The sequence below is a fragment of the Phascolarctos cinereus genome, unplaced genomic scaffold, assembly GCF_003287225.1.
Source record: "Phascolarctos cinereus isolate Bilbo 61053 unplaced genomic scaffold, phaCin_HiC Scaffold_2;HRSCAF=192, whole genome shotgun sequence".
Lineage (NCBI taxonomy): Eukaryota > Metazoa > Chordata > Mammalia > Diprotodontia > Phascolarctidae > Phascolarctos > Phascolarctos cinereus.
The window spans coordinates 337,624,279-337,642,675 of NW_027555625.1; the positions used below are offsets into that span (position 1 = coordinate 337,624,279).

General features: G+C 35.8%; 1 protein-coding gene and 1 pseudogene across 4 annotated transcripts in view; both read left to right on the forward strand.

Moving 5' to 3' along the window:
- Positions 1 to 18,397, forward strand: part of MIPOL1 (mirror-image polydactyly 1) — a 470,789-nt gene that overhangs the window by 215,372 nt on the left and 237,020 nt on the right. The window lies entirely within an intron of this gene.
- LOC110211786 (peptidyl-prolyl cis-trans isomerase A pseudogene) lies at positions 8,800 to 9,291 on the forward strand (annotated as a pseudogene).

Sequence of the window (18,397 nt, forward strand, 5' to 3'; positions counted from 1 at the left end):
TATTTTATTTCACAATCTTGTATTGAAAGAGGAGGGGAAATGATTTGTATTTTTTATTAGTAGCTTGTTTCATAATCATCTCACGCAAGAAATTCCCAAAATGCATATTAAGACATTTTTAGGAATTTTCAATCTATTTTGGATGCATGCAAGTTGTAGTAATCTTATAGGTGTTAAGATCATTATTTTAAAATCCTATTAAATAAAACTTCATAAAGCATAGTTAATTATATGTTTGCACCAGCATGTATTTTCAGAGTTTTAGTTAGATGTCTAAATGATGACTTATTCACCCTTACCATGATTTATTTTTTTAAATTCTGTATAATATGTATAAAAACATTTTTTATCAAATATTAAATAAAGTATATGCTTAGCATTTCAAGAATGTGGCTTTATGAAGAGTGTTTCTTGAGGGCTAACCCTGTCTTAGAGCAGTCTCTTAGTAGTTTAGGTCTAAGTCCATACCAGAAGAAGGACATTCAGAGTAGGGAAGGGATGTTCATCTAAGACATAGTCTCAATTTAGCCAAGCACACCTTTCTTATATTGGTGTTGGTCATCCTGCTGATCTCTGATCAGATGGCCAGGGAAGGAGTTTCAGCTCTACCAGGAAATTATATCAAATACAGACTGAACCTTAATCCTCTGAGTTAATCAAGAGTTGAGGGCAGTTTGAATATCTTTTAAAGAAAAACTAGCCTAGCTTGTGTGGGATAGGGCCTTAGGAAAAACTAGCTCTTCTTGTCTCAATGACTGCTAGGTCTTATGCTGGCAACAATGCATAAGCACCTTCTCAGTTCCAGATTGCAGTAAAGACTACTGTACCGTCCTTCTCTGCTGGGACCTTTGTCCCAGCTAACTCTGTTTGCAGCTGGGGTCCTGAATGCTTCTTGCTACCACTTCTTGGGGCGTGAACTGCCCTCTTTTTGCGAGAGCCTCACCTGAGCATTGCCATGGGTGCTACTATTTCTCTTTATACTTTTATTCAGAAGGAAGGAGTTCTTCAATTCTAGGCTGAATTGTGTAGTAGCTTTTCAAAACTTTAAATGATTAATTCTTCTCATGAAAATTTGGGGCACTACTGTAATGACATGATGAGAATGCTTTGTATGTGTGTGCTTTTAAGATTTGACAAACTGTCCTTTTATCCAGGAAATTATCCAGATAGGAGAAAAGACATACAGATAGCTTTTATTTCATCAACAGAAGGTGTTTTTAGCTGGTTTTCAGTAAGCCAAAGAAATATCCCCTAGTTTAGAGACAGGATCATGTTCATCTCTTACTGTCACAGTACTTTGAACACTTCACTGAATCAGAAGATGTGGATTCTGGTCCTGGATCAGCTACTACATGTGGGGTCACCCTACCCTTGTTATGGCTCTAGTGATGGTGTTTGTTCATCTTTTCTCTGTCCAAGTAAATTCATCTATGCGTACTTATTATGCATAAATGCTCACATTTATTATGCATAAATATGCACATATTTATTGAACTCCTATTAGATATACAGTGTCATACTGTGTTTTTGTGGTACATATATGAGAATAACTAGTTGTTGTAACACAGATTGTTACTTTGAGCCTTTATATAATTTGAGTTTTCTTTCTCCTGTATGTTTAAAGATTTGACTGGCTTCCATTAGTATTTTAAAATGTTTGAGGGACACATGTTCCATAAGAAAAAAAAGTGAAAATACAAGCATTAAACTAAATGATAACTTTGTTGAGATTACAATATTTATACTGGTAAAGAAAGCTTTCAAACCAGGAGGAAGCACCTATGATCCTATGAATATAATGACTGAACAAGAGATAAATAAATTCTTCAGGGATGACTGTGACCCATTGAGTACTCATATATGGTGTTCTTTCAAAGGGGGCAAGAAGTCTCTTCATTCTTTTTTGTTTTGTTTGGTTTTTGTAATAATTGCCACCTTAACATTTAGTTTATTGTTTGCTTAAGAAAATCTGTTGAAGCTTACTCAAGAACCAATTTATTACAATGGTCTTGTTGACAGAATTCTGTTTTCCCAACCACCAGATTACTCCATGTTACAGCATTACAGGGTTACAACTGTACACAAAGGATCAAAATACTTAGTCCCAGCCATTGCATTTATCATAGGAGGAAAGTTCTAATTTCAGAAATGCCTCTCTTGTGTTGAAGACATTGTAGAAGACAAGTGAGCTAGATATTAGCAAAAAAACAAACAAACAAAAACTTTAGGTCTTGTGAGATAGCTTTAGAGCTTTGGTTTTTATTTTCATTATATTACTTTAAAAGTATTATAATAGGCAGTATGGCTTAGTAGGGAGAGCAGTGAAGTCACAGTCGTATAATCTAGGTTCAAGTCCCACCTCTAATGATTACAATCTTTGTAGCTTTGAGCAAGTCACTTGTCTCCCCCTTTGGCTCTGTTGCCTTACCAACAAAATGGGGAGACTGAACTAGATGGCCTCTGAGATCCCTCTCATCTCTAGAAGTATAAACTTATGATTGTTTGACCTCAATTCAAATCTCAACATTGCTACTTACTATTTGTGTGCCCTTGGACAAATCATTTCATTTAGGTCCAAATCCATTTTAACCATACCAGAGGAAGGAGATTCAGAGCAGGGAAGGGATATTTGTTTTCTCATCTGTAAAATGTGTGTGGTGGAGAGGGTGAAAGAATTAGACTAAATAGGCACTAAAGTCCCTAACAAGTCTAAATGTATGATCCTGTTATCATATTATTCATTACTTTCTATTGATTCAAAATTTTCATTCAGAGAAAGGGGGCCTTTGACTACAGAAGTTATTTTATTGTTAAAACTTTTTACCTCTAATATGAAATTTAATTACAGAAAACTCGGAAACATATGATCCAAAAATTATTAAAATTTTTTATTTTCTTATTTCCTGACAGGAAGGCATTATTAATTAACAGAAACTTAGCCAGACTCTATATTTCAGCAATAATAACAGCATAATACACTAAAAATATGTTTCATCATAAATCTTCTGATGTCATGATTGGTCACTGGGTCCATCCATTGGTTTCCTTTACCCTGGTGTAGTCATTATATAAATTGTTTACCTGGTTCTGTTTTCACTCTGCCTCAGGGCATAAAATTCTTCCCAGGTTTCTCAGAATCCTTCCTTTTCATTTTTTTTTTATGGTGCAATACTATTCCTTCACATTAATAGCACAGATTCTGATCTTACTCTCCCAAACTCCCCTTCAGACTAGCAGGCTGGATCACCTAAGTGCAGCTAGCTACTTCTTCCTTCACAGTTCTAAGGATGACAGCCATCAATAGGATGTACCACCCATTGATGATTAGTAACATCAGTTAGGTAGTCAGACATTTAGGTGAGTTTTTTGGATGCATCAGTGTTTTTGCTGATTCTTGGACTTTTTTTTTCCCTTTTACAAAAGAATCATGTTTTATAAGAAATGGCTCTCTTGGGTTAGGTCTAGTGTGAGAAAAAGGGAGACATTTAGGTCAAGCTAAAACAAAAGATACTAGTAGAAACCTGTTAAAATAATAAGATGTTTTGAAAAATTATAAAGGAAGACAAAAAAAATGGAAAAAATTGTTGTGACTTTGTGTTGCTAATGCAATGAATAATAATACTACCTAAATTAATTTATAGATCAAATGCTATGCCAACCAGACTAATAAAGAGTTACATTATAGAACTAGACAAAGTAATTTTTTAAAAATCATGGCAGAATAGTTTAGAATCTCAAGGGAAATAGTGGAAAAAATACTAAGGAAGGGGAAGTAGTACTTTTGATACCAACTAACTACTAATCATCAAAGTATGAAATACAAGTTAAGAAAATTAAATAGTAGCTAAGTTGATAGATAAGTAACAAAAACTAGTTGGAAAGAAATCTCTATCAATAAAATCTGCTAGGGAAACTTTAAAATGGTTTGAAAAAACAACAACAACTAGATTTGTGCCAGCAACTTATAATCAAACACAGGACAGAGAAGATCACAAAAGATAAAACTGAGTAATTGGATTACTTGAAATTGAAAATCATTTATATGAATAAAAATCAATGCTATTAGAATAAAAATTGTCATTTGGGGAAGAAAAGTTATATCAAATAATTCTGAGTAAGGTCTGATATACAAGATATGTATACACAAATGTAGAAGACTACAATAGATAGATGGTGAACGATTATGAACATACCTTCTCAAAATTGAAACTTATTGATCTTATGAAAAATAAATCCATATCAATAATGAATTCCAAAATAAAACACCTCTGAGTTCTTACTTTGTCAAAGAAGACAAAAGACTAACATTTTCAGTATCAGAGGTGGTACAAGAAGACAGAAACACTAATATACCCTAATGGAGCAATGAATTTTCCAACTGTCTTGTAAAACTTTGATTAATATGTGGGGGGGAAAATGACTAAAATGCCCATAACTTTTGACTCAGAGATTTCATGTTGGAACATGTACCAAGAAAGCTGGACACAGAAAGAAAACCCTTATATGAATTCTAATGTTCATTATAGCACCTTTTTGTGTAACGAAGAACTGGAAAGTTTAACATACTATCAGACGTGTTTGATGTTTTATTTGTTTTTCTCTGAAGGGTTTTTTTTCCTTTTGAATCAACCTTACACTGGAAAAACTCACTGGGTAGGGGAAGGGTTGGGTATCTTAAAAAATGTATGTAATAGAAAAACAAAAGACATCACTAGAACTCTCCTAAACTGACATTTTTTTTAAAAAAAAATTTCTATCTACTTGTCCTTTTAAACTGATATTTTCTCTTTTAAATTAATATTTTCCTTTTTTTTTGGTCTGCTTTGGAATTTCTTATTTCATTTTTAGTTGTTTATAGAATAATGTTGCTTAGTTGAGTTTCCTACCCAGGTTTCACTAATCTTGTTTTTCCCTCTACTACTTCTTGTTGTTTTGTGAGGCAGTACTGCTCATCATTTTCCATCATTCATTCTATTATTTTACAATTGAATTTGTGCTCCAAAGTAATGTTACTTTTGGCTGTCATATCTCTTTACTTGGAAAAAAACGTCAAGTTTTTACTAGATAAGGTACTTTTTATGCTCTTTTGGTCTCCTCATTGTGGTAATTGATTTATATCAGTTAAACTAATTTAAAAATGGTGATACTCTGTGTCAATGTCAATTTCTTTATCTGTTCCTCCCATTTTGGGCAATTGTTTAAATAGTTCAGTTTGGACTTTTTTTTTGGTCAGTTTTGGATTTTCTTTGAGATTTATATAAATTTTGATCCTTTCATTAATAAATTAGTGATCTGAAACAGAACAAATGATTCAGGAAGGGCTCCCATGTCATATGTGAGAGTATATGTATGCATATGTGTTTGTTATGCCTAGATATACAGTAGAGCATCAGGTGCTTAAGAGAGCAATATGTGATTTTAGAGACCTTCATGTGTAACTGCAGTTTATCTCAAACACATTAACTATTTTAAACTTCTGAGAACTGAATAAAAAATCAGTTATTGATTTTTTGCCAGGACTCTGAGGAAAAGTTACATTATATCATATACAAAAATCCTTCTAGTTATTCTATGTAAAATTAATTCAATTGCTTTGATTCAGTTTTTCTAAGTAAAAAGCAGTATATATACTATTTCATAAACTTAAGTGTTTCCAGACACCTACAGTTCAAAGTACAGAATCCCCATTGACACCAAAGGATCATTTGTGTTTGGACTGGAAGAGTTTGATATTATTTTTGTCTGCAGAGGAAAGAGTTGTGTATCATCCAACAGGCAAATGTTTGTTTCTTCAGAAAGCATATAAATTTGGAACAAGGGACAGATTATTCAGATGGTAAAAGCACAACTAAACTGTCACAAGCTAAAACTGTATTATACATTTTTGGTTCCAGGGTTCTAAACTTTTAAAATAATATACAGATAGATTAACAGAATCAGATAAATTACATGCACATAATGGATTTTATATACTTGATTTGTACATAGATTACAATTAAAAGAAAATTTCATGTGACATAAGAAAGTATAAGAAAAACTATTATTTAAACAAGTTTACTTATAAATACTAGAAATAGATTTGTTGATGTTTATAACTAAATACATACATTTAATACTGTGAACTTCTGTTTTTTATAGTGGAGAATTGAAAAAAGCTTTTTCATGGGACATTTTATTTTATACTTTTAAAAAATATTTTATTAAATTATTAAAATAATTTATTCTTACTTTTCTTATAATCATATTTAATTTTCTTTCCTTTCTTTAAGTTCATTCCTATAAATGTGTATTATGATTGTCTCTATATTTTTACATTACCTTGTATTCCTATGAATAGGTACTGTAATCTATATTTTACTTTTCTAGTTTATAATAGCATTTATTATGTGATTATTATAAAATATTTTTATTATAGTTATCTGTATTTTTGTCTTATGCTTCTTTAGAGCATGTTATATCTGAAATTTTATCAATCCTCCAATCATTGACTTATATAATGCTTTGTAATGACAATAATGGACATTTATGTCATGTTTTACATGTGCTGTTTCTGTTGATCTGTACACAGTATCTGTTCGACACCGTAAGTACAACAGCATGTTAAGTGATAAAATTTTTGAAAGGGAAAATAAAACTGATTGTAAATATTCAATTAACTCAATATTTGTTTATGAAATATCTCTCATGTTCAGAGACTCAACAAAGTCTTATTCTTATGTTTTATCGTAGTGTAGCTGTAGGCTTTAAGCATGGTACATTCACCAGGCTGTGTGTAGTGAGTGTCAGAGTGTCAAAAAAAGAGTCAGAGTGTTCAGAATCAGAAAAGTGTATTTTTTTCTGTTCTTTTTTTTTAACTTACTCACACCTGAATGACTCTTTTCCATTTCTGCTATGACCATGGCAAAATAACTGAAATGGTGCAATGGATTCTAATAATGATATTTTAAAGTCTCCAGAAATTGCTGTCTTTCTATCCGAGTCTCCAGTAATTGGTAGCTTTTTGTTTTGGGTATTTAGCTTTAATGTAATTAATTGCATGTATATTTAATATTAATATTGTTTCATTATCTATGGTCCTTTCAATATAATGTAGTTTTTCTTCTTGTTTCTCTTTAATATGTTATCATTATTATCTTGTCTGTGATAGTCACTCATGCCTTTTTGAGGAGTTTGTTGAGGCATCTTAAATGCTCTTCTTTGCCATTATATTAACTTTGTATGATTTCTTTTTTTTAGGTACATCTTTATAAACAACTAAAAAGGAATTTTCCTTTGTAATCCATTCTGTAATGCTTCATTTAATGTAAAATTCACATGCTTAATTGTTTTTCTTTCCTCCAGAAACTTTTGTTATATCTTTCTTCTTTTCTGACAGATGGAATCTTTTCCCAGTTTTTCTTTAGGAAAAAAAGGTATGAAATTTGTACTAGATACCTGTAGCATATAGTCCTTGAAATAATACAATTCCAATTTTTACCTTTCTTAATTTCAATCCTCTGTAGAAAGAGATATCCTTTTTCTCATATACTCTTTCTCTCCCTCCCTATCCCATCCCATTCTATCCTAGTTCTATGTTTCTTTTATTGTATTTCTACAGTTATACTTTTGTTTAAACCTTCATTTGACTAACCCAGAAAAAAAAATGAGGTTCATAAGATACGTTCCTCCCAACTCTACATCTGTCAGCTTGAATAATCTTGTATTGTGAAACTTTACCATCAAGAAAAAACAAGCTCTCTCCTTTTCTTCTCTCATCTCCTCTGTTGTTTTTTGTTTAAAGTTTGTTTTTAATAGTGGTTTCCTTTCCACATTTTTTCCTATTTTCTTCTTTTAATTATTCTCTTTTTATTTCATTTGGTTCATTTATTCCTGTTTAGGTTATGGTGATGATAAAGAGAGCTCAATTTAGTCAGAAAATTTTATTTTGCCTTCTTACCAGAAGTCTTTCTTGGTATCTTCAGAATTTCATCCTTAGTAGCTTGACATGCCCTTTGAGATAACTTAGTCTATGTAATCTTAGTTCCTGAGACCCTACCTGTCCTTTCTGTGCTCTCTTTGAAATCATCAATCAATAATAAATCACCTGAGATTTGTAGTGCATATCATGCTATACTGAACTTTCTTATCAGTTGAAAATTCTGATAGGTTAATCACTTCCCTGCAGTTCTGTTAATTTCCACTTAGCGAACAGTTTCTCTTTGTTGAAAGAATCAAATCCAATGTAATATGACCCTTTTTGTTTCCTCTAGTTTTTGATGGATGTTATTATCTCTAAGGCAAGCCGAGAAATTGCTGGTGATAATTTAACTATTCTTCTCGATTTAGCAAACCTTTGTTAAACAGCACTATGTAAGAATGTCAGTGTAGGCAGAACCATGATGTCAGAGTCAGAAGAAATATTTTTTCCTTAGTTCCCCAGCATACCTCCTCCATAGCAACCTATAAAATGTGCCAGGCTGAATTCTGAATGGGAAAGCCAAGAAAAAGTCACAATAATTCATTTTCCAGCCCAGGGCAGCTTAGGAAGACAGAATTCTACTGACACTGAGGCAGGGGCTGGCCAGGTGTATGTGGCAGTAGTTTAGCATCCAGGAATGGAAAGGGGGTTGAGACTGAACACTTGGGCAAGAAGCCCAAGGTCATAAAGAGAATTCAAGGGACCCTTGAACTAGCACCTGAAGCAAGAATAGATGCCATCAGCTTTGCAGACCAGGAGTCTTCATCTTAGTTTAGTCCTCTGGACACTGATCCCTTTGTCCTCTGCCTCTGCCATCACGCCCAGCCCAGGCATCTGTGGCCATGGCCAACCCCAATGTGTACTTCAACGTCAATAACAAGCCCCTGGGCCTGATTACTTTCGAGCTCTTTTGCAGACAAGGTTCCAAAGACAGCAGAAAACTTCTGTGCTCTGAGCACAGGAAAGAAGGCATTTGATTACAAGGGATCCTGCTTCCACAGAATCATTCCTGGGTTCATGTGCCAGAGTGGTGACTTCACACACCATAATTACACTGGTGGCAAGTCATCTATGGGGAGAAATTTGCTGATGGGAACTTCATCGTGAAGCATACTGATCCTGGCATCTTGTCCATGGCAAATGCTGGACCCAACACAAATGGCTCCCAGTTGTTCATCCGTACTGCTAAAACTGATTGGTTGCATGGCAAGCATGTGGTCTTTGGCCAAGTGAAAGAAGGCATGAACATTGTGGAAGCCATGTAACATTTCGGTTCTCAGGATGGCAAAACTAGCAAGAAGATCACCATTGCTGACTGAGGACAACTCTCATAAGTTTTTTGTTTTGTTTTTTGTCTTAACCATTAAACTATTCCTCTGTAACTGGAGAGAACACCCCATCTGCTTTTATACCCTGTAATCCTTGTGCTCTCACTTGCTGCAATTCTCTGGATTTCATTTCCTTTTTCCTTCCACAAGTCTGGCTAGACAACAGAGTTAAGTTTATGATTATGAAATAAAAACTAAACTAAAAAAAAAAAGAATGGATGCCATCTGGCATCTCTGTCACCTATTACCCATTTCCAGATTACATATCCTCTCTGTAGTGGAGCTGTTGCTAATGAGGGTGGGGAGCCCACTTGAATACTGAGTACAGAGCAAATTTCAGAAACTTAGGTGTCTGTGAGCTCAGGACCAGAGTGGCAACTCTAACAGTTAGCCTAGCATATAAGCCTGCAATGGAATAATCAGGAGAGGAAACTAAGACCAAACAGAAGCCAGCAATTCAGTTGCTTTGAACCTGCAGAACTTCCTAGCAAATTAACATCAACTGAATCCAGCAGCAGTCTACTGAAACTCAAGTTATACATAAGCCAACAAATCCAGTTTGCAAAGCTCAGAGCAGGAAGGCAATGAACAGACCTCTCCCTGGATCACACCACTTAGGAAGCATGGAAAACCTGCAGACTTCCAACTGAGCTGTGAAGCTACAGAAAGACATAAAGATGACAGAAGTTAAGGCCAGACATCCCTTAATAAATACCGGCTTGCTTCCTTCCTTCATAAAACCATAAGAACCTAAACTCTTAGCTGTTATAACAATGAAGAACCCAAAGGATTCACCAACAACAAGCAAAGGAAGTTTTTGTTATGTATCCCTTTTTACACCTGCCCAAGTTCTATCACCTTTAGTCCTGTTTTCCTTCTCTCTGCTTTCTTTTTCTTTCTAAAATCAGTGTGCATACATCTCTGGTTCTATTTATTTCTTTAAAACTTTAGAACTTTGTATAGGTCCATTCATAATAATTACAGTAATAGATAGCATTTATGTTTCATATTTTATGGTACTATAATATCATACTAATATATCATAACTTTTTCATTTGTTCTCCAACTCTTGCTGTTTATAGCTTTTTATAGTAATTCTATATATTCTATTAATATTTTATATTATAAAGATACTATGAATATTGATCTAAATAGGTTGTTTTTTCTTTTTATGATATTCTTAGGATAGAATCTTAGCAATAAAATTGCTGGTTAGAAGGTTTAATCAGTACTGTGATTTATTGAATATTACTTTATAAATTATCTGCTACAATTTGTAATCCTTCCAATAATGTATTAAACTGCCTATTTTCCACACATCCATCAATACTGAAACATGCACATGTTGTCTTCCTTGTTAGCTATCTGACTATAGAGACTATTTCACTTTTGTCATTGTATCTGTAGGACTTAGCACAGCCCCTATGCTATTGTTACAAATGCTGTTATTACTAATTGTTAAAAATGCTTTGTTGATAAACAAATATCATTGACTTCATAAGGGAAATTGGGTAAACTATTATTTCATGAGTTAAAGGTGAATCCCTATCAGGAGCCTCTGATTTAAGCCAGTGAGGGAAGGTAGAGTGAAGGGTGAAGTGAGAGTAGGCAGAAATGGACAGGAAGTTTAGTATGGGATTAAAAAGCAGATTTTTTTGAGATGTTTGAACAAACCAGCAGAAGAATCAGTCCAATGACAAGAAAGTTGTAGCTTCTGGTTCCTGATTGCCTGAATAAAGTTCTAGCTCCTAACCTTCATTACTACCTAGTGCTTTAGAGAGATGAAAATTCTAGAAGGGACTATTCATTTTTGCTGCCTTCTTTGGTTTGAGAGAGAAAAACAGAAAGGAGAAAGAAGTTTTGCATCTGTTTTGCTATATATACGAAGACATACTGAGATCTAATTAGATGACACAGAATCCTTGTGCTCAGACAGCTAACTCACTAAATTGCCTTTCACAGAGTCAACCTGAGTTGTTTTGATGTGAGCTCTGTTCTGATTAGATGATTCAACATCTTAATTAATGAATAGATGTTTAGTCTTGTTTGTGTTACCCAGGAAAATTCAACCAGAGCAGCTTCACAATTCTCTGCCTTAAAACAATCTGTTAGCTAACATAGTAGTGTAACAGTTTTCCAACACCTTTTTTGTCAGTGATTGTACATTGAAAGAGGCTGCAAATACTTTATCAGTTTGAGAAGGGAAGGGAAGGGAATATGTGTATCTAGTAAGCAATTAGAACCAACAGACAAGCAGATACAGAGAAGTAGATTTGTGTGTTATAAATATTCTTGAGTGTATTGATGATAGCAAAGCCTTCAGTCCAGAGTTGTGAGTTATTCTCAGTCAAGGGGTTTCACTCCTCCTGTGTTTCCTTCCCAGGTTTCTTAGTGTGTCCACTCTCCTCTACATTTAATTCTTTTGTTGGAGTATTGTGATCCAGGTTTATATGTGGGTTATAATGTGGCTATTATTTTTGCATTTCCTTTAATATGTAAGTACCTGTGATATTGTTATTTCCTTTGCCTCATTTCTAAGCAAGTAATTATATTTAAGATCTGAAAGAGTCCTCATGGCGAGTGGCTGATTTGTGTAGATGGAATTGTACCAGTGGGGGCTTAAGACCTAACATGGTGAGAAGAGAGATTATGTTCCCCAAAAACAAGGTTTTCTCTAGGATCCTTAGAGAATTTGAGTGTAATTATTTAGTAGTGAGTCTTCTCAGGGAAGCTAGACCTGCCAATGTTAAGGAAAGTTAGAGTGAGCAAACCAGCCTAGAGGGCAGGTGTTTGTAAAGTGCTTAGCATGCTCTCTGTCAAAAGTGTGAGGTGCTAATGTGGGTGTAGTTATCCCACACAAGTTTTACATTTCCCTAGGAGAAGCCAGTATACCCAGCCTGTGCTCTATGCAGCCCTATGCCCTTGATCAAAATGAGACTTTGATGGTCCCCTGTTTGCTACTTAGTAAGATGTATGCTTCTTTTCCTGCCACTCAAGGTCCTCTACAGTCTCATCTCTCCCTGACTTTCTGGCCTACTCTTATACTATTACTCTAAATGTAAGCTCTGCTCATAAAATGGTCTAGTCTTCTCTTGTAAATATCTAGCACTTTGCCACCTGTTTGCTTTTGTTTGTGCTGTTCCCCATGCCTGTGATAGTCTTTTCTCCCATTCTATTTGTTGAAATCCTATTCCAGTCTTCAAAGTCCAAATCAAATGCCACTTTTTCCATGAAGCCTTCCCTTATTGTCCTAGAAATACTGCTTCCTTTCTTAGATCTCTAATTGAAGTACTTTGATTCATTTAAGCAGTTTTGGCTTAGAGTCAAGAAAACCTTAGCTCAAATTCAGTTTCAGATGCCCTCTAGCCATTTGACCTCAGGCAAATCACTTAACCTCTGTCTGCCTCAGGTTCCTCAGCTATAAAATGGAGATATAATAGCACCTACCTTACCAAGTTGTTAGAACGATCAGATGAGATCATTTTTGCAATGAAATATTTTACATTTACTTCTATTTTTTTCATTCTTTTGGTTTTGTTTGTTTCATGACATCTCATGGAGCCATTAGCTTCCACTTGCCTAATTCTAATTTTTAAGGAAATATTTTCTTCAGTGAACTTTTATACCTCCTTTTCCATTTGGCCAATTCAACTTTTTATGGTGTTCTTTTCTTTGGTGATTTTTGGGTATCTTCCATTTTTTGAGCTTCCTTTACCAAGCTATTGATTCTTTTTTCATGATTCTCTTGCATCACTCACTCCTTTTCCCAAGTTTTCTTCTACCTCTCTTATTTGATTTTTAAATACTTTTTGAGCTCTTCTAAGAGTTCTTTTTGGGTCTGACACAAATTCTTGCCTTTCTTTGAGTCTTTGCGAGTGGGGATTCTAAAGTTGTTGTTCTCTTTTAAGTTAGGCTTTTGATCTTCTCTATAACCATAGAAACTTTCTGTGGTTGGGTATTTTTTTTTCTATTTTTTGCTTGCTCATTATCTAGCCTGTTTCATGACTTTTATGTTAAAGATGAGCTCTGCTCATGGAGTGGAAGGGGCATTTTCTCAAGCTTCAGGTTTTTTGTGCTGCTGTTTTCAGACCTAATTCTAGGGGGGGGGGTTGTAATTTTTTGTTTTTCATAAGGAGGTATGATCTAAGGAGAGGTGTTGTCACTGCTCTCCTGCACTGTGCTCTGGCCTGTGAGTAACCACAAGTACTCTTTTTTGCCCTGGATCTTTGATGAGTATCCTACTTCCTTGCAGCTGCAAACTTTAGTGTGTTAGTGCTCCTCCTTACCCTGGAACTGTGTCCTAGAACTGTGACCCAGATCCCCATTAAGGCAATGTCATAGTGTCATTCAGCCAGCAATGAGTCCCCTGTAACCTTCTGACCCATTGTCCAGACTCCTTACATTCTTTGTTATGAGAGCTCAGAGTTGTGGCTGCTGATTCAATTGTCTCCAAGGCCTGCACTAGTTTGATGGTCTGGGGCTTCCTGTTGGCTTGCACTGGAGCTCTGGGATGTTTGTGTGGGGTCAGACCCTGCTGATGGCATTGGGGACAGGGCTTCCAGCAGGGTGGATGACCTCGCTGCTGGCTTGCTGGGGTGGGAACTGCTGCTGGTTTGCCCTAGCTGCCTAACCTGGACTGCATTCTCCACTCACCTCAGTGAGACAGACTTTCCCGACAATGTTTAAGTTGTTTTGGGCTGGAAAATTGTTTCACTCTGTCATTTTGTTGGTTCTCCTACTCCAGAATTCATTTTGAAGAGTTATTTTAAAGTTGTTTGGAGGGAAATTTGGGAGAACTTAGGGGAGTTACTACCTTACTCTGCCATTTTGACTCTGCCCTCCTCATAATTCAGTTTCACTGCAGAAATTTATCGTATTCTTCCTCCTCTTCTCTTCCCCCCCCACACCTTTTTATGTGTTTTCTTCTGACATTGGATTGTTAGTACCTTGAGGACAAGGACCCATCTCTTCCATCTTTTTGTATTCCTAGTGATTACCACAGTGCCTGGCACATGGTAGGCCCTTAATAAATACCTATTATTGACTGACTGACTAGGAGATACAATGAAATACCGAAACATAAAAAAAAAAAAATTTGTCTCACTCTCAAGGAACTCTCACCTCAATGCTTATCTGGTACTGATACATCAAAATTAACATGTCTAAAACTGAACTTATCCTTTCCTCAATTCCAAAACCTGCCCCTTTCATCCAGATTCCCTATTTCTGCTAATTTCTCTGTCATCTTCCCAGATAAACATGTTTGAAACCTTTGAGTAACCTCTGACTTCTCTTTTGCCCTTCCTCTTCCCCCATCCAATCAAAATGAAAAAGGATATGCAAAAGTTCACTGGAGAAAATAATTCTTTAAAATTAGAATTTGGCAAGTGGAAACTAATGACTCCGTGAGACATCAAGAAACAATAAAGCAAATCAAAATGATGAAAAAATAATTTAAAATGGGAAATATCTCATTGGAAAAAACAACTGACCTGGAAAAAATTTCAAGGAGAGATAATTTGAAAAGTACTAGACTCCTGAAAGCCATGATCAAAAAGAGAGTATAGAAATCATCTTTCAAGAAATTATCAAGGAAAACTGCCCTAAATTCCTAGAACCAGAGGGCAAAATTCAAACAGAAAGAATCTATCAGTCACCTCCTGGAAGAGATCCTGAAATGAAAATCCCAGGAATATTATAGCTAAATTGCAGAACTCCCGGGTGAAGGAGGAAATAGTGCAAGCAGAAGAATAGAAACAAGTCAATTATCATAGCAGCTTCTTCATTAAAGGATCTTTTACATTAAAGGGTTTGGAAAATGATATTCCAGAAGGCAAAAGAGCTAGGATTGCAACCAAGAATCATCTATCAGTGAAACTGAGTATAATCCTTCAGGGTAAAAAAAGTGAATATTTAATGAAATAGAGGACTTTGAAACATACCTGATGAAAAAGATCAGAGCTGAATGGAGAATTTAATTTTCAAATACAAGACTCAAGAGAAGCATATAAAAATAAACAGGGAAAAAAGAAAACATAAGGGATTCAAAAAGGTTAAACTGATTACATTCCTATATGGGAAAATGGTGTTCATAACTCTTAAGAACTTTATTACTATTAGGGCACTATATAATAGTTAGAAGGAGTATACATTGTCCCCATGCTTCCAGGAGCCAAGATGGTGGAGTAAGAAGTAAGTTGATCTCACCTTCCCCTATTGCCTTCTGAAAGCCAAGAAAATATTACCCCAGGAAAAATCCTGGAACAGCTGAGCCAACAGAAAGATGGGGTATAATAGTCTTACAGCTCAGGAAGCTTGGGAGATTAATGGGAAAGACTACTCTCACTCTGGGGGAGGGGGAGCAGTAACCAGAAGAAAAGCATGAGACCCAGGGTGGTGGAGCAGGCAAGTGCCAACACCAGGACCCCCCCAAGTGCCTCAGCACAGGCAGAGGAACTAGAAAACCAGCTTGGAAAACCACCATGGATGACGGCGTCCTGCAGCAGCCAAATCTCCTGGTGCTTCAGCACAACTCTGGGAGACACAGCTCCAGACTCACAGATGTCATCCATCAGCCAAGCATTCGAGTGCAAGGCCCAAGTGAGAAGGAGCCAAACATTCATGTGCAAGGTCCCAGGGAGAAGGCGTCCTCCAGGGGCCAGACTTCCTGCCCCCATCCCAAGAGCTCCAGTGTTGCTAACCCCAGCTCAGCACCAGGTAAGCTTCCAGATTCCTACAGCCTCTAACTGCTCCTACCTGAGGCCCTAGCACACAAAGCCAGTGACCAGGTCCCAGGCTCCCAGCATAAGAAGCTTGGGTCAGTGCCCGCTGAACTCCAAAAGCCAGGATTTAGGCAAACACCGTGAGCAAAAAGCAGAAATGAACAATGACCAAAAATTCTTATTATGGGCACAGGGAAGATCAGGGCAGAAATTCAGAAGAGGACAACATTGTCAATATACCCACATCTAAAACCTCAAAAGGGAATATGAACTGATCTGAAGCCCAAAAATTCTTCTTAGAAGAGCTAAAGAAACACTTTAAAAGTCAAATAAGAGAAGTAGAAGAAAAATTGGGAAAAGAGAGGTATGCAAGAGAGAATAAATAGCTTGGAAAAGGAAGGACAAAAATTAACTATAGGAAACAAGTCATTTAAAAATACAATTTGCCAAACAGAAAAAAAGTACACTGAAGAAAACAAGTCCCTAAAAAATACAATTGGCTAACTGGAAAAAAATTACACTGAAGAAAACAACTCCTCAAAAGGCAGAATTGGCCAAAGGAGGCACAAAAATTCACTGAGGAGAAGAACTCTTTAAAAAGTAAGACGGGCCAAATGGAAAAGGAGGTACAACATCTAATAGAAGAAAACACTTCGTTAAAAATTAGAATTGGGCAAGTGGAAGCTAATCACTCTATTAGATGTCAAGAATCAGTCAAACAGAAACAAAAGAGTGAAAAAATAGAAGAAAACATAAAATACCTCATTGGTAAAACAACTGATGTGCAAAATAGATCCAGGAGAGACAATGTAAAAATTATTGGTCTACCTGAAATCCATGATGAAAAAACAAGCCTGGACAACATCCTTCAGGAAATCATCAAGGAGAACTGCCCTGAGGCCCAGAAACACAGGGTAAAATAGTCATTTAAAGAATCTACTTATCACCTCCTGAAAGAGATCCCAAATCGAAAATGCCAAGGAATATTGTAGCCAAATTCCAGTATTACCAGGTCAAAGAGAAAACACTGCAAGCCACCAGAAAGAAACGATTAAAATATCATGGAACCACAATCAGGATTATGAAGGATCTTGCAGCTGCTACACTAAAAGATCACAAGGCCTGGAATATGATATTCCGTAAGACAAAAGGGTTTGGGTTACAACCAAAGATCAACTACCCAGCAAAATTGAGTGTAATCTTTCAGGGGAGGAGGTGGATATTAGTGAAATAGGGGACTTCCCAACCTTCCTGATGAAGACCAGAGCTCAACAGAATATTTGATCTTCAAATACAAAACTCAAGGGAGACCTAAAAAGGTAAAAAGGAAAGAAAAACAAAAACATGTTATCAATAAGGGCAAACTGTTTACATCCCTACAAGGGAAGATGACACAACTCTTGAGAACTGTATTGGTATTGCACCATTTAAAAGGGGGATACATAGACAGAGGGCATGGGTATAAGTTGACTTTGATGTGATGATAAAAAATCAAATTAAGTGGTGAAAAGGGATTGTAGTGAGAGAAAAGGAAAGGAAGAGGTAGACAAGGGGAAATTACATTATATGAAAAGGCACAAAAACCTATTACAGTAGAGGGAAAGAAGGGAGGGAGGTGAGCATTATTTGAACCTTACTGTCTTACCCTATCAGGAAGTAGGAGGAGAGAGAAACAAAAGAAGTTGGGGTGATTGGAGGGAATGTGGGATTGGGGGAAGCAGTAGTCGGAAGCAAAACAGTTGTGAGAAGGGATAGAGTGAAAGGAGAGGGGGGGAATAGGATAGAGGGAAATACACAGCTAATAATCATAACTGTGAATGTGAGTGTGATGAACTCAGTCATAAAATGGAAGTACATAACAGAGTGGATTAAAAAACAGAATCCTACAATATGTATTTACAAGAAACACATTTGAAACAAAGAGATACACAGAAAGTAAAGGTAATGAGCTAGAGCAGAATCTGTTGTTTCAGTTGAAGTAAAAAAAAAATCAGGGGTAGCAAACAAGATCTCAGACAAAGCCACAGCAAAAATAGGTCTAATTAAAAGAGATAAGTAGGGAAACTCCATCTTACTAAAAGGTGGCATGGATAATGAAGTAATATCAATACTAAACATATATGCACCAAATAGCATCCAGATTTTTAAAGGAGAATTTAAATAAATTACAGTAGGAGGAAATAGACAGTAAAACTATGTTAGCAGGGCACCTCAACTTTCCCCTCTCAGAAATATGTAAATCTAACAAAAAATAAACAAGAAAGAAGTTAAGGAGATGAATAGAATTTTATAATAGATATGATAGACATTTGGAAAAAATTGAATTGGAATATAAAGGAGTATATCTTTTCTCAGTGCTACAAGACACACAAAAATTGACCATCTATTAG